Below are 25,391 nucleotides of genomic sequence, written 5' to 3' on the forward strand. Positions count from 1 at the left end.
GAAAAAGAGTTGGGGGTATAGCTCATTGTGAAAGCCCTAGGTTCAATCCCTAGTACCTCCCCCCAATGTTTTCCCTCCTTACTTTAATATTTTTGACCTATTTTTTTTTTTTTACTAATAATTTTTGCTCTGTGGCGTTGGTAATTGGTACATTTGGAGACTATTTGAAGTCTAAGAAGAGAGGTTTGATGAAATGTACCCTATTTGTAAAAATAACTATGTAGAAATAACAATGGAAGGGCAGGATGGGAAATCACAGCCAGTGTCTCTGGAAGTCCACTGTGCACTTGGTGTATGCTAAGGACTCCACAGGATCCCCTAATCTTCAGGACACCCTATGGAGAAAGGGACGTTAACATCCCCTTTTCCAGAAATGGGAAAACTGAGGGCAGAGAGGCCAAAGGATTTGCTCAGAGTCAGGGTCAGGCAGTTTAAACCAGGATTTAAATTCAAAGCCACTGCCTAAGATCTAATGTTACTGTGGCCAGGTGGTGAGATAGTGTATATTTTTATATTCATTGTGCTGTCTGTGTTTTCTTACTTTTAACATGCACTTTGCTGTTGCAATAGGCAAATACTTCCACAAAACATATAAAAGTAGAGAGAAAATAATGAGACAAAATAGTCTGAAGTTTTTGGGCTGGGGATGTAGCTCAGTGGTAGCGTGCTTGCCTAGCATGCCCCAGGCCCTGAGTTTGATCTCCAGTGATAAGAGTAGGTAGAGTTCAAAATTTTTCCAATTTGCTTTCATCCAATTATTGCTGCTTTTCTGTGTCAACCGAGCTTCCACTAAACTGTAGACAATGTAAAGTGTTACAAAGCCATTTCAGGGTGTTCCAGAATTTCTAACACTGGAGGAAAACACTGGGGCAGTAGCTCAGAAAAGAATGTCATCTTGACAAAATTACATTAGCTTTACTGCATAGTTGTGGCTATTTGTCATTTTTGGTGGCCCACCATGACAATTGTCTTTTTAAAAATTATTTATTTATTTATTTATTTTTGGGTTTTTGTTTTTTTTTCCAGGTACCGGGAATTGAACTGACGACCTTGCGCTTGCCAGGCAGGTGCTGTGCCGCTGAGCTAAATCCCCAGCCCCTACAACTGTCTTTTTAATGTATGAGGAATCCCCCACCTGATGAGACCAAGCTCAAGACCAGATTCGCCAAGTTATCAGATTTCTGAATCTCCTTTGTGTGTATCTAAGAACTCTGCAGGCCTTATTTTATCTAATCTGTAGGACATTCTATGAAGAAGGGGATGTTAATAACCCCTTTTCATTAATGGGAAAATAGAGCAGAGAGGCCAAAGGTGTTGCTCAGGATAAGGAGCCTGCCTGCCATGAGCTGGGAAGTACTAATCACGTATATCTGCATATGGCCTAGGATGGGAAGGAAGTGATAAGAGAACCAGGGACCACAAAGAATCCGTTCTTGTGAGAGTAACATCGGCAGGGGCGATTATGTCTGGCTTGCAGAGAACATGGGAACCTGTCCTGGGAACGGTGTCCAAGGGGCCAGGGCACAGGGGTTCATGGCTCCACTGTCCTTACTGGTTAGTTCTGTGGTGTAATTATGGGGTTGTGCCTGGCTATTACCTTTGTATCTGGTTGTTCTGTCCCTCCTGAGGATTCTCCAAGCTGCTCAGTAACCATTGCCCACATTTCATTTTCATTTAAATTAGTCAAGAGTTAGTTTGATTTCTATGCAAGTAAGAATTCTGGTGGATATACACATGCTATCATTTATTTCCATATATTTACTGTCTGTACCTTTAATCCAGTAGTATCTCTATATAATAAAATGATAGTAAGAATAGGAAATCCATTCAGGATTAACAGAGTTTTCCAGAAGATCTGGGCTTTTAAAAATAATAAAAGATATTCGCATGATTAATAATATAAAATATTTGCATGAGCGATTTAAGCTTAAAAATTTATGGAGCTCATTGGAAAGTATTCTAGAGAGATCTTATTTCTTTTAACTAATAACTTGGGTCATATATGGAAATTTCCAAAGGCCATGAAGGTTGGGATGAAAATATTACTTATAATGAATCTCATACGTAGTCATTTTCCCAAGTGCAATGCATTTACATAACAGTAGGAGTTTTGTGATGAAATCTTTTCATTTTTCCATTGCTGCATTTCTAGCTCATTTCGTGTAATGCCATATTATTAATAATTCTTCTGTCAGTTTTGTACCACTATTAAAATCTCAGTGTCTGGGGGATATCCAAGAGAAAGAAAATATTCTTTGCCAGCCATCCTCCTTTTCCCCGCAGAAGTACCAAACACACTTGAATGAATTTAGATCAAAGGTGTTGTAAATTTTGCAGTCATGCATGTTGTTGAGGTTTTCCGTATGGTGAGTGAGAGGAAGGAGTTCACAGAATCTGGAATACAGAGAGCAGTTCATGTATGCAACACACATCTTTCCAACAAATTTTCCGAGTCCCTTTTATACTTAATCTATGTACTACTTATAACCAGGTTCAACTCAGTAATAGAAAGTCCTAGATCATAGTACCTTCAATTAGATAGAAAAAAGTCTAGAGCGAGTCTACGGCTGGGATCGTGTTCTACAGTGTCAATGACCATGGCTCTTTGCGTCTTACTGTTTTATTGGAGGTTGCTCTCATCCTCAAGTTCCTATGTGGTGGAAAAGGCCGGCTGCTATGACAGCTGTTATTTCATATTGATGCCAGCAGGAAAGAGGAACAAAGAAGAACATGCTTCCTCACTGTGGCACACTTTTGGGTTAGAACTCAAGCACATGATCTTGTACAGCTGCAAAGAGTACCTGGAAAATGTCTTTGCTTGGGGTGGCCATGTGCCCAGTCAAGAACTGAAGTTTGTTTCCTGGAAGAAAGAGATGAATGGAATCCTCAAGATGACCAGTTGTCATTACCTCAAGTGGTTGGAAAGAATTGGATGAGTTTTTTTTCTTTCTTCTTTATCTTTCTTTTTCTCTTTCTCCCTCCACCTCTCCCTCTTTTTCTCTCTGTCTCTGTCTCTGTCTTTGCCTCTGTGTCTGTCTTTGTCTCTGTCTCTGTCTGTCTATCTGTCTCTCTCTCGTATATGGTATTGAGGATTGAACCCAGGGCCTTCACAATGAACCACTAAGCTACGCTTCCATCCCTTTTGTATTTTGTGACAGGGTCTCATTAACTTGCTAAACTATCCAGGCTGGGCTCAAACTTCTGGTTATCTTACCTCATCCTCCCCCAGCGTTTATCTTGCTGTGATCGGTCAGTATGCTAGGCGTTATGGTTTAGATCTAGAATGGCCACCAAAACTTTCAACTTCTCAGAGATAAGACTTTTGGACAGTGACTGGATCATGGGGATGCTGCACTGCTCAGTGGATCCATCCCTCCCCTGCTCCTCCCCGCACTCTCTGTTTCTTGGCAACCATTGCAGGAAGAGCTTTCCTCTGCCAGTCTCTCTCTTTGTACTCTTCTTACTCTTCCTGCATTGGAGCCAAGCAAGTACAAACCAAGTCATCTAAAACCCATAAGCCAAACCATGAGCCTTTCCTTCTTTAAACTGTGGGTGTTGGGTATGTTATCCCAGCAATGAGAAAATGACTAAGATGCAAGGTGTATGAAATACATGTTTGATTTATGACATTTTCCACTTAAGAAGTTTTGAATCAGAATGTACCATCATACGCATAGGAGCATCTGCATGCATCTAAATCTTTCTTTCGGCCACTAAGATTATAAAAGAAGTGCTTACATTTTCTTCTGCCCTATAAAAGGCTGGCAATTTCTCTTTGAACACTTTGTACAATACTTTTACTTCTCTTCCTGTCTTTTGATGAACTTTTGTGTTATTACTTGATGTTCTGTGGACTCCCTGCCTTGTTGTAAACTTCCTGGATCTCAAGGCCATGGCCCACAGTCTGTAAGAAATATACTTCCAAATTCAGTAGCTGTGAGATGCCTTTGAGGATCCTGAGAGGTAAACGCTAGTGAGTGACTGGGTGAAGAGTAAGCTTCGACTCCTCGGACGCCTCTCCCTGGCACCACCTGAGGGAGCCTGCGGAGTGATCTGCTCCAACCTCTGGCCACAGGCAACATCAGCAGATGGAAAAGTGACTCCAGGACTGCCGCATAGACAGAGCATGCATGACCTTGAGAGAGCAGCCCTACATTAACACTCTTTAAGTACTGAACCTCTTTGTGAGATCTTACTTGATGAAAAAAGGGTGGCTTGGCCAGATAAAATGAGCAATTAACACCCCGTTCCCCATGAAGAATTCACAACTGGGTCTCCATCAGACCTTCTTGAATTGGAGAACACCATAATTTTCTAATTTTCATCGGGTTTTCAAAGCGTCTTTTAACCAAAGAAGTTGAAGAGCAATCATTCTAGAAACAAGCTCCGTTTATTTGCATTTCAACTTCAGCTCAATCTTGTGCCTCATCGCAAGCTTATGCAGCCTTTTGCTTTGGCATTCAGACCCCTCGAGGTGGTTACACTGCCTCCTCGAACTCTGGGGTCGATGGGGCTGGGGTCCTCTAGGAGTGTGGGTGCCTCTTAGCATTGGCCTAAATCATGCATGATTAGGAAGATAAGTCTGCCAGGGGAAGAAGAGGGAGGTGGATAACTCCCATTAGCACCAAAAACCAATTATAAATGTTGCTGCCTTATCTGCAGCAGGGGATTTTTTGTTCTGCTTGTAACACAATTGGGAGTTGGTGGCAGTAGGATGCAGAATAGCAAGAGAAAATAGAAGGGAAGATAGGGCTTTTGGGCTCTTGACAGGGAGTGAAGTTTTATGGTCTCCCTTAGAGTAGATCTCTGTATTCTTTCTGTAGAGGGGGGCTGTGCAAATGAATGTTACTGTGTTCCAATAAAACTTTATTTATAAAATCATGCAGGGCCCAGGTATGCCCTGTGAGCTGTAGTTTGCCAAACTTTGCACTAATGTTTTTGAGGGGCTAGTTTACTCTTGCTTTTTTTCATCTTTTGAATGTTTCAAACATTTGCAGGTTAGCATGCTCCATGGCCCCTGCTCAATTATTGGTGGGATAATAGGGTCTCATTGTCTTCCAGGAGAGATCTACTTTGTCAACTGATCTTAACATTTTTAGGGCCTACTTTTGTACAGCCCAGTTCTTGGAGAAGAATACTTTGGCTGATTTTTCTTGTTAATGACTCTTGTTTCATAAGCCTATTTGGATGGTCCCCCTGCAACTCCATCCAGCTATGTAACACTTTTCCAATCTGTGCTGATGGGTTCCTGGAGAAGGGAGATGGATCTGGCACTCCTCAAGGGCATTGCTGCCCAAAGTGCCACCCACCAGGATAGTCCCCACTCAACAACAGGCAGCAGGTCTCCTGGGTTCAGCTGCCCACTCACAAGCCTCTATACTACAAAAATCAAAGATGCAGAATTACATATTCATTGGTATATGTGTCTGTAACTTTGTAAAATGTAGTAAAAATGTGTAACATTCAATTTACCATCTTAATCATTTTTAAATGTATGGTTCTGTTAACTGTAGGCACATACCTGCCTCAGATCTCTAGAATTTTCATTTTCAAAAGCTGAAACTCTCTACTGTATCTATTATTATACAAGTTTCCCTTTTCTCTGTCCCCAGCCCACCCCCTGGCAGTGACTATTTTACTTTCTGTTTCTATGATATTAACTATTTCAGGTATCTGATATGTGTGCAATGATTTGTTGTTTGCTATTCTGTGACTGGCTTATTTCACTTAGCATAATATCCTCAGGATTCATCAATGTTGTAGCATATGTCAGAATTTCCTTCCTTGCCAGGCATGGTGGCACATGCCTATAATACCAGCACTTGGGAGGCTGAGGCAGGAGGATCACAGTGAGCTACATAGTAAGTTTGAGGCCAGCCTGGGCTACATAGTGAGACCCTGTCTAAAAAAAAAGAATTTCCTTTCTTTATAAGGCTGAATAATATTCCCTTGTATGTATAGACTAATTTTACTTATTCATCTATTGGTATACATTAAGCTTGCTGCTCCCTCTTGGCTATTGCAAATATCACTGTAATGAAGATGAGAGTGGAAATACCATGTCACCAACCTGTTTATAATTCTGAAGTATACTCAGAAATGGGGTCATAAGGTAAGTTGATTTTGAATGTTTTGGAGAAACCCCCACCCCGTTTTCCATAGCAGCCACATCATTTTACATTCCACCAACATATTTATAGCTTTTATTTCAGAAAGAAAGGAACATGTAAACAGGATAATGCATGTAGCTCTGTTTACTCCAAAACAACTATTGAGTGTTCAGCAGAGCTAGCCTGGGCTCTGACATTGGACCAGACATGTATTTGTCCTCCTTGGAATCATAGTCTTTTTTGCAGATAGAGTTGAGGAAGAAATAGGCATGTACAGCAAACAATTCTATTCCCAAACAGAAGTGCTTGGCAAAATATCACTTCTGTTCATGAACCCCTGCATTGGGTGATGAACAGGACATTGGCTATCTTCCCCAGAATTGTGGGAAGAATTAAATTCATGAACTGAGGTACCACTGTAATTCCATCAGAGAAATAAAAAGGAGTATAAGTTAACCACGTTTATATAAAGACAAAAGGACATCAGAATAGAAATAGAGGGAGTGGACTGCCTTGCTTACAACTTTTCCCCAGTCAGGCAAATTGTGTCTACAGAAACCCAGACTGAAGCTTAATTATTTTATGTCTACTCATCAGTTGTTTTTCTTTTCTTTTTTTTCAGTACTGAGCATTGAACCCAGGGTCTTCACTCTGAGCTATAGGCTTGCTCTTCCAAAATTTTGAGACACGTCTTGCTAAGTTGCCAGGCTGGGTTTGAATTTATGATCCTCCTGCGTGAACCTCCCAGAGCGCTGGAATTGCAGAACTATGCCATCATGCCCAGCATCATCAGAGTTTTAAAAAGTTGAAATGAAATTTATATAACATAAAATTAACCATTTTAAGCAAACAACTCAGTGGCATTTAGTACAATCGTGGCATTGTACAACCACTACCTCTATCTAGTTCCAAAACCTTTTTGCCACTAGCCCCATACCCATTAGCAGTTACTACCTTGACAACTATCAATCCTTTTTCTCTTTCTATGGAGTTACCTATTCTGGCTATTTCATATATGTGTAATCATATAATATGTGACATTTTATGGCTATCTCACTGAAAACACTCAATAACCATGCTTTTGAGACTCATCGACATTGTAACATGTGAGTACTTCATTACTTTTCATGTGTGAATAATGTTTCTCCATCTAGTTATACCCATTTGTGCTTATCTGTTCAGCAGTTGGAGATATTTGGATTGCTTCTACCTTTTGCCTATTGTGAAAAATGCTGCTAGGAATGTTTATGCACAAGGATTGTTTGAGGCTCTGGTTACCATTTTTTGTGTGCTAGTGTACTCATAGACTTCAGCAGCACAGAGATGCCCATTATAAGAATCAGAGGGTGAAGTATTTTCACTACTATGCCCTTCACAGCTGGCTAGGCCTGGACTAGGTAAGTACCAGGCATTCCCTCCTTCAATATCTGAATCGTAAAACTCCTTATCCTCTTCCTATGGTCCCTAGTTCCCATAAACTACCCTAACTAAAAGAGGGTAGTGCCATTCTCTCAGTCACTCTGGTGTCTGTGGGCCTTGTCTCCTTAGGGCTGCCTGGCCCCTACTGCCACATTCTCCGTCCTATGGTGGTGTTTCCTGCAGCCCTACCTCACTCTGCCCTCCCTGGGGAAACTGGGGCTCAGGGATCAGGAATGTTCTTGGGTGGAGGTGGGGCTGTGACCTCACACCTATGCCAGGTAAGTCATTTTGTGAAGTGACCTTGGCTTTGGCACCAATGACAGTTGAATGGATCAGAAGATGTGGCCAGGGAGGTAGTGGAAATCCAGGTCCAACAGGATAGCACACTCTTTCCCTTGATGAATCTCCCTTACTAGGTCTCCCCAGTGGATCCCTCAGGACAGAGAAGTACTTGGCTTGGGACTGGGGTCCAGCAGATTCTATGGTTCACTGGTGAGCTGGCAGCAGAGGCCAGAGTCCTTGTTATGAGTTCTCCTTTCAGATGTGTTCTATTTCAGAGGGAGCAATTAGTCTGGCTTCATGTGTAGACATAGCTATGGGAAAGTAAGAGGAACTTGGGAGTGTAGGAAGGAAAGAACAGAGCACACCGAGCAAAAGACACACACAAACACAAAGAAACGCAGGCCTGGTGGAGAGGACCCTACCTCCCAAGGGCCTAGCAGCTCAGTTCTCTCCCTTATCTTTGACCTTAAAGGGCTGAATTTCTCCTGTATTCCACCTAGTGTAGAAGATGCTCAGAAATAAATCAGTTAATGTAAAGGAATGACGTCTTCCATAAAGCTTGGAAGGGGCACACAGAGCTCACGAAGCTACCACCTGCACCCAGACCTTGGGAATCCCCCACTCCCACCTGAGATAGTAAATCCCCTGTTGGACATCCAAGTAAGGCAGTTACCTGTGTTCCAAGCAGAGTCGAAATGAAATATCGGTTGGTAGTTTTGGTTCAGTTCTAGAAATAATCATGCTTTCTGCGCAGGTCACCCTGGCTTGAGCTTCTTGATTGTTTGATTGACAAAGGTTGCCAAGGCTCTGTTCTCACTTATTAGTCTAATGGACAGACTAGCCCTTGACTTCCCAAGGCAGGGCTGCTTTTATTTTGTGCTGTATTTCTTGGGCGTAACTTACCACTGGGGAACATCTGCATTATCTAATTTATTCCTCCGAAACATTTCATTTTCGTTGATTGCTGCTTAAAGGTCATTTCCAAATAAACATGGAATGAAAGGTCACTGTACCCAGCTGAAAAATCATCTCAAATCTGCTTTGGTCCAGCTCTGTGCCAGTGTCAGTCTCCTCTGACCTCTTCCGCTAGCTGGGGGAGCCTATTTTGGTTACATTGGCTAATTGTATTGCTTTGTACTTCTCGGCTCTGGATTTGAGGATGAGGCTAGCAGTTGGATGACAACAGACACAGGTCTCATTGCACTTTGGGCGAAGCTGCGAGGGTCAGGAGATGGAGACTGAGGCCTTTCCAGAAATCGCTCAGGAGTGATACAAGCTCCCAGTGGCACTGCTGGACATCTTGTCCAAGCTAAGGCAAATATCTAGAGACTAGTAGGTGAAATTGTGGATTAGCTGAGCAGATTTTGGAAGAACACAAGGAAGGGAAATTATAGAAAAGGCCAGGGAGGCTTGCTATTGTGTTCTCCAAATAGTAAAGAAGGAAAACACTTCCAACTCAGGGTTTTTAATGTACTGTGTGTTCCTGGAATAGACCTTACAGGAGATGCTTTGTGCCCACAGAGAGGAAAGGCTTGAGCTATAGAGCAAAGGCTGCATTTCAGTTATTCTCCTTACTTTCTCCATTGGCTTACTTGGCAGGTAGCTGTGGTGAGAGCTGTAAACATGGGCGGATGAGGATTTTAGCCAAGTAGGTGGGCACAAGATTCACGGGCCATAATTGTTGGGCCAAGTAGGTGGGCACAAGAGCTGCCCACAGAACAGCATAATTAGGTATGGACCCAATGGAGGGAAGGGTTCCTGCATGGACAAATGGGTGGCTTTTCCAAGGCAAGAGAATTGGGGTCTTGAAGACCAAAATGATCAGGGAGGAAAAGAGCAGAGCAAATTGGAGTGGAAAGGCAAGGATTTGTGGTGAAACTACAGGTGAACTTTGTGTGTGTGTGTATGTGTGTGTGTGTGTGTGTGTGTGTGTGTGTGTGTATGAGAGAGACAGAGAGATAGACAAAGAGAGAGGCTTGCATAGACAATATAGCATTTCAAAGGCTGGCTTAAGTTCAGAGGAAGGCAAAGGTTCTGTGCCAGTTGCCTTATAGATCATCTCCACATTACATCAGCTGTTTGAACTTGCTCATGTTACAGATGATGAACTAGAGGCACCAGTTCAGAGGTGGCAGAAGGAAGGCTGGAATCCTCGCCATGAGGTACTAGGGGTGATCATGTAATTTGTATAACTATGCATCATGCATGGCCACTGTACCATCTACTTCTTTGAGGTTACATACAACTGGTACATTAGCATATAGGAGGCTCACAAACACTAGGGGAAGGATATTGACAGTGAAATTTGAAGAACATTTTATTACCTCTCAGATTTGGAAAAAAAACATTTCACTGGTTGATAATGACAGTGAAATTTGAAGAACATTTTCAAGAGTGTAATTTGACAGTGTCTTCTAAAATGAAACGTCTACATCCCTTGTGTCCCAGCTTGCATTTCTAGGAGGAGATGCTGAGAAACATCCTCACCCATGATATTTAACAAGAGATCCATAATAGTCATTAGCACATCTATATCAGCGGACAATCTGAGATGTCCTGTAAGTCCTTCAAGAGGGACAGGTCAGTGGAAACAGCATAGCTCCACAGTGGAAGCACAGCAAATGGGGGATGAGTAGAGGTGTCTGTGAGGTGGGAAGACCACCCAAGAATAAGCTATGTATTATAAAACATAATCATATACCTTTATGGTTATGTAATTAGAATAACTATACATCAGACAATTACAAATTTATATTTACAGAACTAAATATATATAAATTCATATAACAAGTTGAAATTATGTCTATAATGTATATATCTATATAAATATAGAGAGGTGAATATGCATGTGTATATATGTGCATATATGCATGTAAAATATTTTAGAAGAAAATATGTCAAACTATTAATACTCCTTATATCTGTTGATGATGATACAGGGTGACTTTTTATACTCTTTCTAAGTAAAGGAATGGAGGGAAAGAGGAAGGAAAGAAAAAACGAAGGAGGAAGGGAAATGGTGGGTTATGGGAGACTTTTTCTTTTGTTTGCTTTGATGTTTTCCAAATTGAAGGAGCAGACGAGGAACAGAAGGAGAAGCAGCAGCCTCAAGCCTGTCTGGCCAGTGCTCACCCGCTAGCAGGGAGGGCTGACTCCAGGCACCCCTCAGCACTCCTGGGGCCTTGGGACACTCAAGGTGGATGAGGGGTGGGCAGGGGCCTGCGATGGGTCGGAGGAAGACTGACTGGAAACTCTGGTCTTCAGGTGTAAAGAGCAAAGGGCTGGGGGACGCTGAATGCTACCTCTAAGTAATAGCAGAAGAAGGTGGGAGGCTCCAGAGGTAAACTTCGACTACTGGGGAGGCGCTCTACACAGAGAGATCCCATACTTTTAATCAACCACTAGCAGGGTCCTTCTCATAAGGGTTAAGGTCACATATCATCTCGAGGGTGCTGTTGTCAAGGAGTTTACTGCACCACAGCCCTCCACCCAGCAGACAGCTCCGATTTGGTTCCGCCTTTCACTTAGAGAAGCCTGGACTCCCCTGTGTCTCTTCCATGACATACTAAAGGATTAGTGACCTTCCAGTCCTCAAAAGTGTCCCCAGCGCAGTTATTCCCAGTGATGGGGCCTGGGCAAGGGATCCATCTTTGCAACTCCAGTAGTCCGTGTGGGGACACCTTAGTCTCCATCTGTGAGTGGAGATGGTGTCAGAAACAGCTCCATAAAGCTGTTCTGGACATTATGTGATTGTGGTAGGTAAAATATTTGAATTGAGCTTTGCACATGGTAAAATGTTGGGCATTACACGGAAAGCCTTTAAAAGTTCCTCAGGTGATCCTGATTCACCTCCTCTGCCCTCTCCATCTCTGTTCTCATCCTGACCAGTTGAGAATTCTCTGGCCTAAATAGAAGGGGAGTCTTTAAGCCTCCTGGCTTTGTTGCTGAATTTGTGGTGAAATTGTTGGTGAATTTGGCAGACTTATTCAGCACTTACTCCGTGGATCCATTCTTTAGGTGCTGGTGAGCCACGCCTGAACAATGTCAGCATTGTCTCTGTACCCTGGGGCTGACCTTCTCATAGGGTAGACAGATGGACAAACACACCGAACAAACCAGCAAACCCACAACCTGCTCCCCTTGACTACTACAGTCAAAAAATATAAATGAAATATTTTCATGTTATTTATTTTTTCATATGCTGACTCCAAGATCTGCATCCTATCCTTGCCTCCTTCACTGGATATTTATTATTTATTTACTTACTTACAGACAGAGCCTCACTAAATTGCCCAGACTGGCCTTGAACTCATAATGCTGCTGCTTCAGCCTCTCTAATAGTGGGATTACTGTGTAAGTCACCACACCCACCCATTCAGTGAATAGTTAATGATCACCTTTAAGTGTTTAAAAGTAACCATGCTGTATAGCACTCTGTACTGAGCCACCAACTTATTGAAGCCTCATGTTCTTGAGGTCCTTCCTAGAACTTGAAGTTTCTGATTATTTGTTCCCTGAAGTGGAAGGAGGGATTGCTGATCTCCCAAGGCCAACTGGCTTCCAGAGTCCAGGCCTCTGGCTTCAGGCAGTACTGTCGTCCATGAAGTGCACAGTCCCTGCACAATGTGTGACATCAACCACCAGACTCGTATCTCTGCTCCCTCTAGGTCTCTATCTGGCTATACAGCAATTATTTTAGCTCCTAGTCAATTCCAGCAGAATCACTATATTAATCTATTTTCTGTTGCTATAACAAAGTACCTGAGGATGGGTGCTGTATAAAGAAAGTTTATTTACCACTCAGTTTTGGAGGCTGAAAGTCCAAGACTGGGTGGCTTTATCACTTCCATCTCTGGTGAGGGCCTCATGGTGAGTGGTACCACACTGGTAGAAGAGTGTGCAGAAGAGATGTGGCAAGACAGGAAGCCAGAGAGATACAGGACTCATGCTCCCATTTTTTACAACAACTTACCCCTGAGGGTACTGAGTCACTGTTTGAGACCAGCACTAACCCTTCTAAGGAAGCACCCTACACCGTGACCTAATTACCATCCATTAGGTTTCACCTCTTAAGGGTTCCCACTACTTCTTAATACTGCCACACTAGAGATCATGCTTTCAGCACGTGAACCTATGGGGGACACACTCATACCACATCCAAACCTTAGCACTCACTCACTCAGGGACTAAGAGGCTTTGAGAAGTGAAGAGAGAGATGTGGATGAAAGGGGGATGGGCTGATGGCCATCATATGGTGTCACCTAGGGCTGCTCATCATGCTGTTGTCCTACCGTTCCTCCACTTTCATGACTTACTTGAGAGCACTGGGGTTCTGGGTACTGCAGGGGGATTTTTCTGACTCACAGTCCCTCACAGACACCCTAACTCTGTTCATTTGCAAGAGCAGAAACATCATTCCCGGCATCCCACTTAGTCCAGCTGCTTGGCATATCTTTATTGTAGAAGGGCTGTGATTGGAGAGGAGCATCAGTGTGTTGGAGAGAATCAAAGGGAAACTACAGTGGTGCTGGAGGATTAGAAAGGACACTTTAGAGGAAGAGCCTCTTGGAGGAAAATAAAGCTGAAGAAAGGCAGATTAATTTTTTAAGCATGGTGCAAATTATTACACAGAGGAGGATGATTAGCTGTCATCCAGCCTGCTGAAGGAAAGCTTTCATTTAACTGTATCCACAAGAGATCCAGGTTAGACTGAGAAATCTCTGATCACAGGATTCCACACTACATTGAGCCTAAGACTTTACTAACCTGAGGATGTGCTAGTATTTTGTGAACTACCAAGAAAGAAAAAGAGAAGCAGCCCCAGATTATAACATGTGCTTATACCTAGAAAATTAGATTTTTACTTTTTACAAAGTGTTTGATGCTGGGGATTGAACCCAGGGCATGCTAGGCAAGCCCTCTACTGCTGAGCTACATAGATTTATAATTAATAAAAGATCTCTTTGAGACTTAATTTTATCAATACCATTCATATGCATATATTAATCTATATGTGTATGCATATATATATAAATATAATATATATGTGTGTGTGTGTGTGTGTGTGTGTGTCTGTAATTACAGTGGAAGAGGAATCACTTCCTAAAACTTCTTCATACCAAGCGTGATGCTTCCCAGTCATTTTTGAGGGAGTTCTTTTTTTAATATAGTGCAGTCTTTGTCTAGAGTATTGGTGATGTAACATTTCTTAAAGGACTCTCTAAAGAAACTAGAAGCCACTGGCATTAATTTCCTGATTTAAGGTGGGTTGGTAGATTTAAGTCATGTATTCGGGGCAGCACTTCTTAGTTGAGCATGCATCCCTCAGGGTACCAGGATGACATGAAAGGCTTGGACCCCTCTCAGGGATTCTGATTCAGGAGGTCGAGGCTGGGGCCTGAGACTCTGAATTTTCTCCAAGCTCTGGAGCATGGACCACGTTCTGAACAGCACTGATGTGGGGCTGGCTCACGCTGCCTCCTACAGGGATGCTACTGAAGACATCTGCTTCCTCATATTCTTGCCGGTTCCCCAAGACCATTACTTTCCTATGGGCTAAGAAGGTACCCCTCTGCTTCTCCTGGATTTTCTTCCAAATATTTAAGATCATATGGAGAGTTTTACGCCAGTGTTGATATTGGAGCATGATCAGGGCACAGTGGCTACATCCCACCTTCCATCTGGCTGACAGCCATTGTAACATTATTGCAAAATGAACCCAGATTTCCAAGATACTACTTTGGCAATGAGAGGAGGGAGGAGAGAGCGCAGCTTAGAATTGGCAAAATATGGTAGTTGACCTTCTTTACATGCCTGGAGGGAGAGTAAGGGCCAGACCAGCCTAAAGGCAGAGGTGGGAGCCTCTTTGCAAGTCCCAGGCATCTGGGACTACTCAAATAGTAAACAGAACTGGCCTGCAGCAGGGAATGGAGCTGCAAGTGTCCCGCCTGGGAAGGCCTTCTGCCTTCTGTTTTGACTGCTGACGATGGAGCCAGATGGCTTCCTCTGGTGATTCAAACATAAACTACCCAGTCTTTTTTTAATTTCTTTTTTTTTTCTTTAAACAATGCTGTTAAAAAGCCTTCAATATAATTCAACCTGGCACACTATTAAAAGGCAACTTGCATTTTGTGGGTTAAATAATACAGAGCAGCTGTGGGTAGAGGGCAGATGGCACAAGTTCACAGCATCTGGGGGCTGCTCGTCCTCATTTATGTCATTGACAGAAGGCGTCTCCTTAGACAAGGGGTAGCCCTTGGTCACCCAGCCGGTTCTCTCCTGGAACCTGCAGGGACCAGCCTGGCCTAATTTTCCTGACTTTAATGAGCTTCCTGGCAGGTGGGAGTTCTCTCTCATCTCCCTTTTGTTCCTCTTTCCATGAGCATATCTGTTTGTTTAAACCAATGGTTCTGAACTAGGGGCTATTTTGCTACCTGGGAGACACTGAGCAAGGACATTTGTGGTTGTTACAAGGGGCAAGAGGTGCCAGCATCTGGTAGGTAGAGGCCAGAGATGTTGCTGAGCATGTCACTGTCCTAGGACAGGCGGCCCCACCAGGAATGGTCTGGTGCACAATGTCCATGGTGCAGTGGCTGAGAAGTTTGGCCTCACAAGCAACACAGCTACTGAACCCAGGATGGTGCTCTGGGATATTGTGATCTTTCTGGAAATTTGGACAAGAGAATAAAGAGACTGGATGAGGTGACTTTTCAGCAGAGTGTGCTACAACATTTTGCAGGGTGAGGCTGTAACTGGGTATGAAAAGCCGTAATCTACTCAGCTATACCTTTGGACGGTTTCCCCATTATTGAGATGGTACTTGGGCCAGCATGTGCAGACTGCTACCCAACTCCTGGAACAAATTCCTGGACTCTTCACACTTGACTGTGCACACCAACTTCTTGGGGGATCGGGTTGAGGTCTAGGTTCTACTCCATCTGGTCAAAGTCTGATATCCTGTCTCTTTCACTGGCTCCTGGGAAGTGTCTGTGCTGTGAATGCATGGACCAGGCAAGGAGCAGCAAGGAAAGGACCTGAGCCTGGGGGCAGGACCTGATTCTGTATGCAGATGACGTAGAAGTCCTTTGTGAAGCTCTGTGCACAACAGTCAGCATCCTGCCTTCCCAGGATGCGGTGTGAACTGAACAACTCCTCTGGTTGGCCTGGAATTGTTCCAGTTTCAACTGGAACATCCCAAGAAACCCCTCAGTCCTTGTAACCCAGGAGGGTTGCTAACATTATATAGCCCAAGTATCCCCAGGGGAAAGTTTGGTTGGGCCTTTGCATGTCCTTTAATGAGGAAGGCTCTTAAGCCCCAGTGCAGTGGCATTCACTTACAGTACTTGCAGATTTAAAGTTTTTCTCCTGATAATAGAAACACACATAATGTTGTGTAGCTAATGACAGGGCTTCTCTTCTGTTGCCAGGGATGTGTTTCTCGTCTGCCACCTGTGATCTGTATTCGTTATCAAAAGGTTCCTTAACTCCAGCCTTTTCTTGGCCAATTTTTGTGCAGTTAGCCAAATACTTATGATTAATTTCCACCTTGGTGCCTTTGCTTAAACTGGTCTCCCCATTGAGAATGTTGTTTTGGGTGGGGTGTGGTGGCTGTCATGTAATCCCAATGTTTTGGAAAGCTGAGACAGAAGGATATAATCTTGAGCCCAGCCTAGGCAAATTAGCAAGACCCTATCTCAAAACAAAACAAAACAAAACAATACAAAACAAAACAAAACAAAAATCGAAGGTCTGGGGCTCTAGCTCACTGTGAAGGCCCTGGTTTAATCACCAATACTATCCCTGAAATATATATATATATGGTAGAATCCTTGCCTGGCATGTGAGAGGCCCTGGACTCATCACAAGAAAGAGAGAAAGAAAGAAAGAAAGAAAGAAAGAAAGAAAGAAAGAAAGAAAGAAAGAAAGAAAGAAAGGAAGAAAGACCTAAAGAAAGAAAAAGAAAGAAAGAAAGAAAGAAAGAAAGAAAGAAAGAAAGAAAGAAAGAAAGAAAGAAAGAAAGAAAGAAAGAAAGAAAAGACCAAGCCTGCTGTCTGGGTTCCCTCTACCTACCCACATCTTTCATGTCTCTGAGGATCCTGCCCTCACCATCCAATAGTGAACTCTTCCTGTCCTTAATGATCTCTGCTGTAGGACTTCTGGTATTTAATTGGCATGGCACTGGGTTCCCACTGAGTCATAACCACAGTCTGGCCCAATAGGGGTTCAAAGACAGGGGGTGGTGCTCTTCAGGAGAAGAGAATGAATTAGCATTTGAAGGGAGGGGGTCCTGTCAGGGTGTGCTTTCCCCAGGCCCTGCCAGCCTAATCACCTACAGCCTCAACAGACGCCTGGAACAGCAGCTGCGCTCCCTTCTTTGATTAATTTTGGGCTTCGGGTTGTTGAGGGATCATGTACTAAGAAGTCTTGCCCAGCAGTGCGCACTGCAAAAATTAATTGTCTTAAAAAAATGTAGGTCACCGTTCATTTATTTGACAAATACTTAAGTGTCTTTTCTGCTCACCAGAGGAATAAGATGCATTCATTGTAATTCCCTTCAGGCCTGAAAAACCTAATTGGTATACATTTAGGAGAGCAATGGACAAGGTTGGAACAATTTAAGTACTTAATGTTTTGTGTGGATATATTTATATGATTTTTCTTCTTATTTTTCTAAGCCAAAGACTGTTTCATTTAGTCTTTTCTCCCCCCAAAACCTCATCCTGAAGAAGTGATTTCCAACCTGTGGTTTCTGAACTTGAAGGGACTTCTTAGTATTGAATTTAGCAATTATTAATATTTCCAAAAGGCAAAAGAGGCAAAAGCAAATTAAAATCCAATGTCTTTGCTTTCGGTGGGAGTGGCAGCCCCTCAGATCTGTAGCCCTGGTCTTTCATGCCCATGTGTAGCTCTGATTGGTAGCTTCCTTGGTGTGTCTTTGATGGACAACAGCAACAACAAAAGGAAATAATTTTTAGCTAACATTGCTCAATAAATCTCTTTGAGACCATCTTTTTTTGTGGGGAGCGATTAGAGGAATAGTAATAGGTGGCCTATAGTTAGTGTAGAACTGCTAGATAATCAGTGCTTGTTAAAATTAACACAAAGTAGATTTTTCTGTTAAAGCGGATTGAAGGATGTGTCCCCACTATGCCTATAGAAGGTTCTGGAAAAACTCAGCATAGCTGAAAACCCCAGAAGCCGTTACTTCTGGATAAAGCATTCTGAAGTCCAATTGCTAGGTGGCTCCCTGACCCTAGAGCTGGGTGTGTCTAGGCCTATGTGAACACTAATTTTTGTATCTTTTTGAACCTGAGGGTGGAGAAAGGGGACTTTGTTTGTTTGTTTTTGTTTTTCTTCCAGTACCAGGAATCGAACTCATGACCTTGCACTTGCCAGGCAAATGCTGTGCCGCTGAGCTAAATCCCCAGCCCTGAAAGGGTACTTTAGATATAGACACTTTGTCCTTAATTTATAGTTTCCTGGGAGCATCAAGGGGGACATTTGGGGTGGTCAGAAGAATTCTGGTGGATGGTAGGGGCCCACGGTCGGGAGGCACCCAGGCCTCATTCTGTGGGTCAAAGCTTCACCAACCATCTGTCTGTGAAGGAGGTAGGAAGGGACAGGAGCCTCTCTGTGATGAGCTCCTAGGCTCCTGCGTGAGTGGCAGGGAGGGAGCCACGGAGGAGGAGGACTTGGTCACATCACAGTGAGACAACCTTATTCTGCAGCTGGCCTGTTGAAGAGTTAATGAAGGGAAGAGAATTCTCAGTAGATGACTGATTAAAAGAGACCGTGGAAATTTTTAAGGGAACCTGACTTTCCCAAGGGCTGCTTGTTTTAAGCATCCAGGAGGCTCTGAGTATAAGCAAAGAGTCTGTTTTATTCACAGATTTTGGGGTTAGAATTTAGAGTCCTGATTTCTTGGTTGGGTTTTGCTACTTGTCTTATTATTGATGCTCAATGAACCAACTTTTCCCTGTTCAGCCTTTTTATACCTTTTAAAAAGATTTCTGAGTTCCTATGCTTTCATTACACAATTACTTTAATGATATGAATTTTGCTTTGGTCTTCTATTACTTGCATTTTTTTTTACTAATGTAATGACAAATGACATATATTTTTGTATATTGCTTTTTTTTCCCCAGAAAACTTGATATCATAAATATCTCCTATGCTGCTACGGTGACTATTATTTTGACTAGCTAGATAAAAGTCCACTGCATTTTTGTTTTGTAATTTATTTAACTATCCTTCTTTTGTTGAGAGCATTAAGGTAATCAACGTCTTTTCCCTATGTTTTGTTTCTGGGAAATCACATTTTTGGGTTAACTCTATTTACAGGTGCAGAGGGTACAGGGGAATTTGCAGCACTCTCATGCAACTTAATTAAACATGTGATCTTTTGAGTCCTTTCCATGTGGGAGGCTTTCTGTTATGTTGTTATGTGTTGCAAGCACTTCTTGAAGTTTCCTGAAAATGTGGCCAGACTTTAAAGCCTTCTCAGGTACCATGTCTTTAGATAAAAGTTTAATGTGGGTCTGTGTAAAATAGTTGTACTCATATCTCTTTCTTTCGGGGTGTGTTAAAACTGGGCTGGGGACTGTATTAGTTTGCTAGGGCTGTGTGTCAGTTAGGGTCCACTAGAGAAACAGATTTAATTACATATATTATAAAGGATTTACTATACAATGGCCACCTGCTGAGTCAGGGGTGAAAGGATACAAAATGGCCACCCATGCACTGGAGACCAGAAAGAGCCAGTTGAAATTCCAAGGTCTGGAACTCATGGTAGAGTCCAGTGTGAGTTGTGTCTGAAAGCTCAAGAGTCTGTGTTGGAAGGCTGAAGAATTTGCACTGGAAACCTAAAGGAACTGGAGAGGAACATCCAAAGGGGATGGTGAAGACTGAAGCTCCTCCAAAGATTTCCTTCTTTCCCTTTTTATTTCATTCAGACTATAAGCCTATTGGTTGGTGCCACCCACATCCTGGGTGGGTCCTCCCTGGTCAGTATTCAGCATACATACTTTGATACAGTCTTTGATTCACAGACATACCCAGAACTGATCCTGTAGGCATTTCTTGTTCCATTCAAGGATCCTCCATTCAAGGCTTCACTAATCCCGTAGGCATTTCTTAGTCCATTCAAGTTGACATCATAATTAACTATCAGAGGCTGCCTTAACGAATACCCCATTGAGTGACCCAAACAACCAAAAGATATTGTCTCACAGCTCTGGAAATCAGAAGTCCCAAACCAAGGTGTTACCAGCATTGGTCCTCCTGAGAACTGTGAGGGAAAGATTCATCCAGGGTTCTCTCCTTGCCTGCAGCTCCCTATTGTCTTTCTATATCATTTATTTTGTTCCTTCTCTGCAAATCTTTCTGGCCCAATGCCCTTCATTTATAAGTACATTTGTTGTACTGGATGAAAACCCCATATCTGCAGAAGGTCATATCCTGAGATCTTGGGGGTTCAACACATGATTTTAGGGGAGGAGGCTACTACTGAATCTATGACAAACTCAGTGAAAATGGGCCACAGACACTTGAGTGGAAGCTGAATTAGAAGACCAGGCTACCTTACCCCAGTAAGGTAGACACCCATTAGTGCAGAGCAGTGGATTTTTAATTGTTCTTTCTTTTTCTTTTTTTCTTTCTTTTTCTTTCTTTCCTTCTTTCTTTCTTTTTTCTTTCTTTCTTTCTTTCTTTCTTTCTTTCTTTCTTTCTTTCTTTCTTTCTTTCCTTCTTCTTTCTTTGTTTTTGTTTCTTTCTTTCTTTGTTTCTTTCTTCTTTCGTTGCTTTTTTAAAATTAAAGACACAAAAGAACTCTTTCAATACATAAAAGATTGACTTCCTCTTGCTTGATTTCATAAAGACTCTGTGGTAGAAACAACAGGGGCCAGGGGCTTTCCTAGGTCTCCTCTATCAAAAATCCTACAAAATACCATCAACTGGGCTGCTTCTGTCACGACTCTCAAAGCCACAAGTCCAAAATCAAGGTGCTGCCAGGGGAGAATCCTGACTTGTGGCAACGTCACTCCAGTCTCTTATTCTGTTTCCATATTTTTTCTCCTCTTTTCCAATTATCTGTGTTATTAGATTCAGGATCCACCTGGTTAGTCCAGGATGATCTCATCTCAAGATTTTTAATTTAATGAATTTTCAAAGATCCTGCTTACAAATAAGGTTGTAGTCACAGGCACCAGGGGTTGGAATTTGAAGTCCCTTTTTGTGACCACTCTTCAATTCATCCACAAGGCTTCTTAGCTTACCTCAGCCAGTGATCACATGTTTGCTGGCCTCATTCCACCCGGCTGTGTCTGATGGGGTCTGGAGCTCTCTGGGGCCACTCCTGTCTTGATTGTGGATGGTTGAGGGACCAGGTCCTGCCTTCTTCCCTTTTGCACTTCTGGGGTATGTTCTTCATTCCATTCTCTCAGATTTCCCTCTCCAGCTTCCCACGTTTGCAGGTCATGGATTGCTGGTCTCATCCCCCAGGGAGATGGTGGCAGCAGGAGACCACTCTCTTTCTGGGAAGGCAGCTGCCTCCAGGAGCCCTCCAGGAACCTCAGTTCATGCAGGAAGAGTCTGTTACTGTCACCACTCTCAGATAGGAGTGAAGATTCTTAGACTCCTGGCTCTTCCCCCATTCTCTGGGGCCTCCCAGGATCTTTGTAGGTCCTTTAAAAACTGCTTTTTTGAAGTCTCATCTTATATGCACCAAACACATTAAAATGCTCCCACTTCAACATTAAGTGCTCCTTTTCCCTGTAAAGTGATCAGAGGGATTTTTATAATTTTGCTTTTGAAAGTATTTGACACGGAGCTTTAATTTATGATTGGCAGGGATTTCTTGGCCATCGTTATGCCTACTTAGGCGTATTCTGAAAGTGAGAAAAGCTAAAGCTCAGATTGTTTCTCCAATGCAATTAAATTTTTATGAATACCAAAGTCAACTATTAAGATTTTATGGACGTTTAATTAAACAGGTTTTTCTAAAATTCCTTTTGAGTCAATACCTGGACTTTCAATTCTTAATCATTTCTTAGGCTCCTGGAGAACTGGGAGACCCCCAGATTCTGGTCCACTAGTTTCTGACTATTGAGATTCTCCTGTATTTTTTTTGTCTTTTTTTTACTTTGCCTTTAATTCCCACTAAAAGTTGGGATTTCTCCTTCCCAAGTCCCAGGCTGTCTTTTTCCAGGCTGTTGGGTTGTCTTTTTCCCTGCCTGCAATGGCTTAGATTGGACTTTTGGTGCTAGCTGTAGCTCTCACCTGTGCTTTCTTTCTGTGGTGGATTGACATCTGGTGGTCCACATGTAACACCTAGCTGAACTGAACCAGCATGGTGCTGGGTGTGGGAGGTCCACCTGGGAACTGTTGCCAGCCGCACAAGAGGCAGAACTGAAGAAGAAAGGCTGTTGAGAGCTGGTAGAAGCTGTTGGGAGCCTGTTGGAAGCAGAGAGAGGCTGTAAGAAGCTGTTGGTTTTCTTGCAGGAGTTATGCTAGCTTTCCTGATGAACTTGGCTGTTTTCATCCTCCAAGGAACTCAGGACCTTGTTGGCATTGAGAATGGCTTCAGTTCACTTTGGAGGAGCTCTGGTCCTCACTTTGAGCATCACTTCCTGCTCCGGAGGGGAGATAATGCACTGCTCAGTCTTCTGGAGAAGCTTGTCACGTTGGCTTTCCTAATGGGTACTTGGCTTACCTCGTTGTTGTTGGAGGATCTTGGGACCTCACTGTTGCTGAGGATGGCTGTGCTACCTTTTAGGAGAGCTTTGGTTCTTACTTTGAGTGTTGCTTCCTGGCTCCAGTGCAGATCCCTCAGCCTGCTAGCACAGATCCTTCATCCAGCTGGCACAGACTTTTTAGCTTCCATCACTGACCTTTATGCCTTCCCAGTACAGATCCATGAAACAGACCTGCATGAGACATTTTCCTGGGCTCTAGGCCTGCAGTTGGACTCTTGGGAGGCACTGTTATGGGCTGTAGGTCTTCAGCTGAATTCATGCAGGACATTACCATGGGCTCCAGGCCCTCAGCTGGATTCTTTGGTCATTACTGCGTGGACAAATTTCCTGCACTCTCTTTATATATGATTCTTTGGTTGACTATTATAGTCTTATAAAATATGTGTCCTGTATTATATTGCTTCCCTTGCAAAAATCCCAAAACTGCAACACTCTCTATCTAACATTCTATTCATGAACCTTTCTGGGGACTTTTTTTTTTTTTCTGCATAATTGATCTTACCCTGATTTTCCATTTCAGGATAGTGGCCACCTCCAATCTGGCACAGGCACACAGGGCCCCATGCTCAGAAGAACCTGCACCTCGTTAAATGCTCTGCTGTCACTCCCTTGGGATTCTTAATCTTTGAACCTGTGTTTTGTCAGCAAAGTTTGATGGGACAATGGAGTCTGCATGTTGTTCCAGGAAATATGAAGAAAAAAATGGCTTTATATTGTAGTACATTAGTGTATCAGTCAAGGTTTACTAGAGAAACAGATACGACACAAGATATACAAATGTACAAGAAATTACAAGTTTGGCTTATAACGGTCAGCCACAGAGTTGGATGAGGAAGCGTGCAGAGGGTGTCTGCACGCTGGAGATTGAAGAGCCCAACCCTGGGCCTGGAGCTCACTGCAGTGTCTGTGCAAGTCCGTATCAAAGGGCTGATGGGTCTGCGACGGAATGCTGAAGAATCTATGACAAAGGCTAGAGAGCCTACACCAGAAGGCTGAAGAGTTCCAGGCGGAAGCTGAACAGTCTACACCAGAAGCCAGGAGACGACCAAGCTGAAGGTGAAGACTGGAGCTCCTTTGAAGAACCAGCAGCCAGTCCTTTTTCAGTTTTTTTTTAATGAAGCCTACCCTCCCTGGGAGTGTGGGGGTGGTCCTCTACACCCACACCCTCTGCATGCCTTCCTCTTGCCCTGGCTCAGGATGAATACAAAGTAAGCACCCTTCTGAGTCACATAGTTAACCTTCTAAACTTCTCAAATTGACACAATGAACAACATCCCAGAAGGGTAAGGGCGTGTCCTTTTCACCCCAGTATGCACAACTGCTGAGTCACTTAGCCAAACCTCTAGACTCCCCAAGTTGACACAATGTATCAGCTATAAACAGTTAGCAACACTTTTTTCCTCTGTTCTTTGAACTAGGATGGTGGGAACTAGGAATTATAAATAGAGTCTAGGGGATGTCTGAGGCTATTCTTGTCTTGCCCTTGGGCCAGATTGCAGTGAGGAAACCCTGCTCTTTTCTGATCACAGGGCTGGAAGTCCTAGGGCTAATGACTGCTGTGGTGCTCACTGGGCAAGGTAAGACCAGCGGAAGACACCTGGGGAAACTAGCTTCCTTATTCCCCCCTGTCTCATCCTTGTCCTTGTCCTTGCAAGAGTGCTTTGATCTTCCTAGACCGTGGTGGCTATCACTGTTCCCGGAAACACCCACTGCCTTCACTCACTGTCCTTGACTCGGATGTAATGAATAAATACCAAGGTTGTGGGTGGCTCGTGACCTTTTGTTCCCTGTGAATGACTGGTCATCAGATCCTTGCCTGCACCCCTAATTTGTCTCTTCCTCTTTCTTTCATTCCTGTCATATGCCATAACTCTGGGCAGGAGACTGGAACCCACTACAGGGGTCTCTAATATGAGGGGCTCCTATTTTCATTTTGTAGCAGGCTCCAATTATATAGTTGGTCCTGCCTGGGAATGGCAGTAAATGAGGAACTATTAGCTACTAACAGATGATGCTTTAGGTAAGAGGCTGGTTAGCGCTGCCTCTTCCATTGGCTTATGGGTCATACATTTAAGAGCAAATGTTAAGGGCAGTCGGGTATGTCCTAATTGTCAAGGAGTCACACCAAAGCTCATTGGGAGTTTCTATATAGGAAGCTTTGCACTATAAAAATGTCCTTATGACATCCTCAGAGCATTACATTATCAAGACTCAAATGTTGAGAAGGAATTGAGCACAAGGGATATTTTAACGTAGGTATCTTTTTGGAGCAGTTACACTGAATTGCAAAGACCAGTGGGACAGCTGGTTTTCTTTCTCGAGTTTTAGGGTGGATCGGATGCTAATTTGATAGATGGTTCTTAAAGCTCAGGTTAGATTTTAAGGAGTGATTTTTATCATCATGTCATTCTCAGAATTATTTCATGGATTAAGTTGGGTTTTCCCATATTTTGTTTCCCAACTTTTCACATTTTGGACCAGATAGTTTTTTTTTTTGTTGTTGTTGTTGTTTTTACCATGGGGGTCGTGGTACGGAGGGATGTTTGGTGGCATCCTTGGCCTCCATCCACTAAGTGCTGGTAGCACCCTCTCACTAAATACCCCTGAGGTCAGGGTGGGGGAAAGTTGCCCTTGGTCAGGAACCACTGAATGACACTATGGTAGTGGGATATGAGTGACAAAGCAGTGCAGAGAATGTCATTCAGTAAGGAATAGTATCTTTCGCATCAGTCTCAAGAAGGTCTTTAATATAAAGTGTAGCCAACAGTAAATATTTTTGTCTCTGACTTATCCATTCAATAAATATTAACCATTATTATGGCTTGTGTTT

At 43.1% G+C, this 25,391-nt stretch overlaps 1 protein-coding gene across 4 annotated transcripts in view; it reads right to left on the bottom strand.

Annotated features, from left to right (window-relative positions):
- Sstr2 (somatostatin receptor 2) overlaps positions 1-25,391 on the bottom strand; it is a 62,681-nt gene that overhangs the window by 32,740 nt on the left and 4,550 nt on the right. Inside the window, exon 2 of one of the 4 annotated variants that reach the window (XR_263681.1) lies at positions 2,613-2,860. The exons of 2 other annotated variants lie outside the window; for them this stretch is intronic. The gene's annotated coding sequence lies outside the window, so the exon portion shown is untranslated. Of the gene's footprint in view, positions 1-2,612; positions 2,861-8,243; positions 8,308-25,391 lie in introns of those variants that run through there. One more of the 4 variants, XR_263683.1, reaches the window with a different exon arrangement.

The sequence above is a fragment of the Chinchilla lanigera genome, unplaced genomic scaffold (genome assembly GCF_000276665.1).
Source record: "Chinchilla lanigera isolate Chin_1 unplaced genomic scaffold, ChiLan1.0 scaffold00077, whole genome shotgun sequence".
Classification (NCBI taxonomy): Eukaryota; Metazoa; Chordata; class Mammalia; order Rodentia; family Chinchillidae; genus Chinchilla; species Chinchilla lanigera.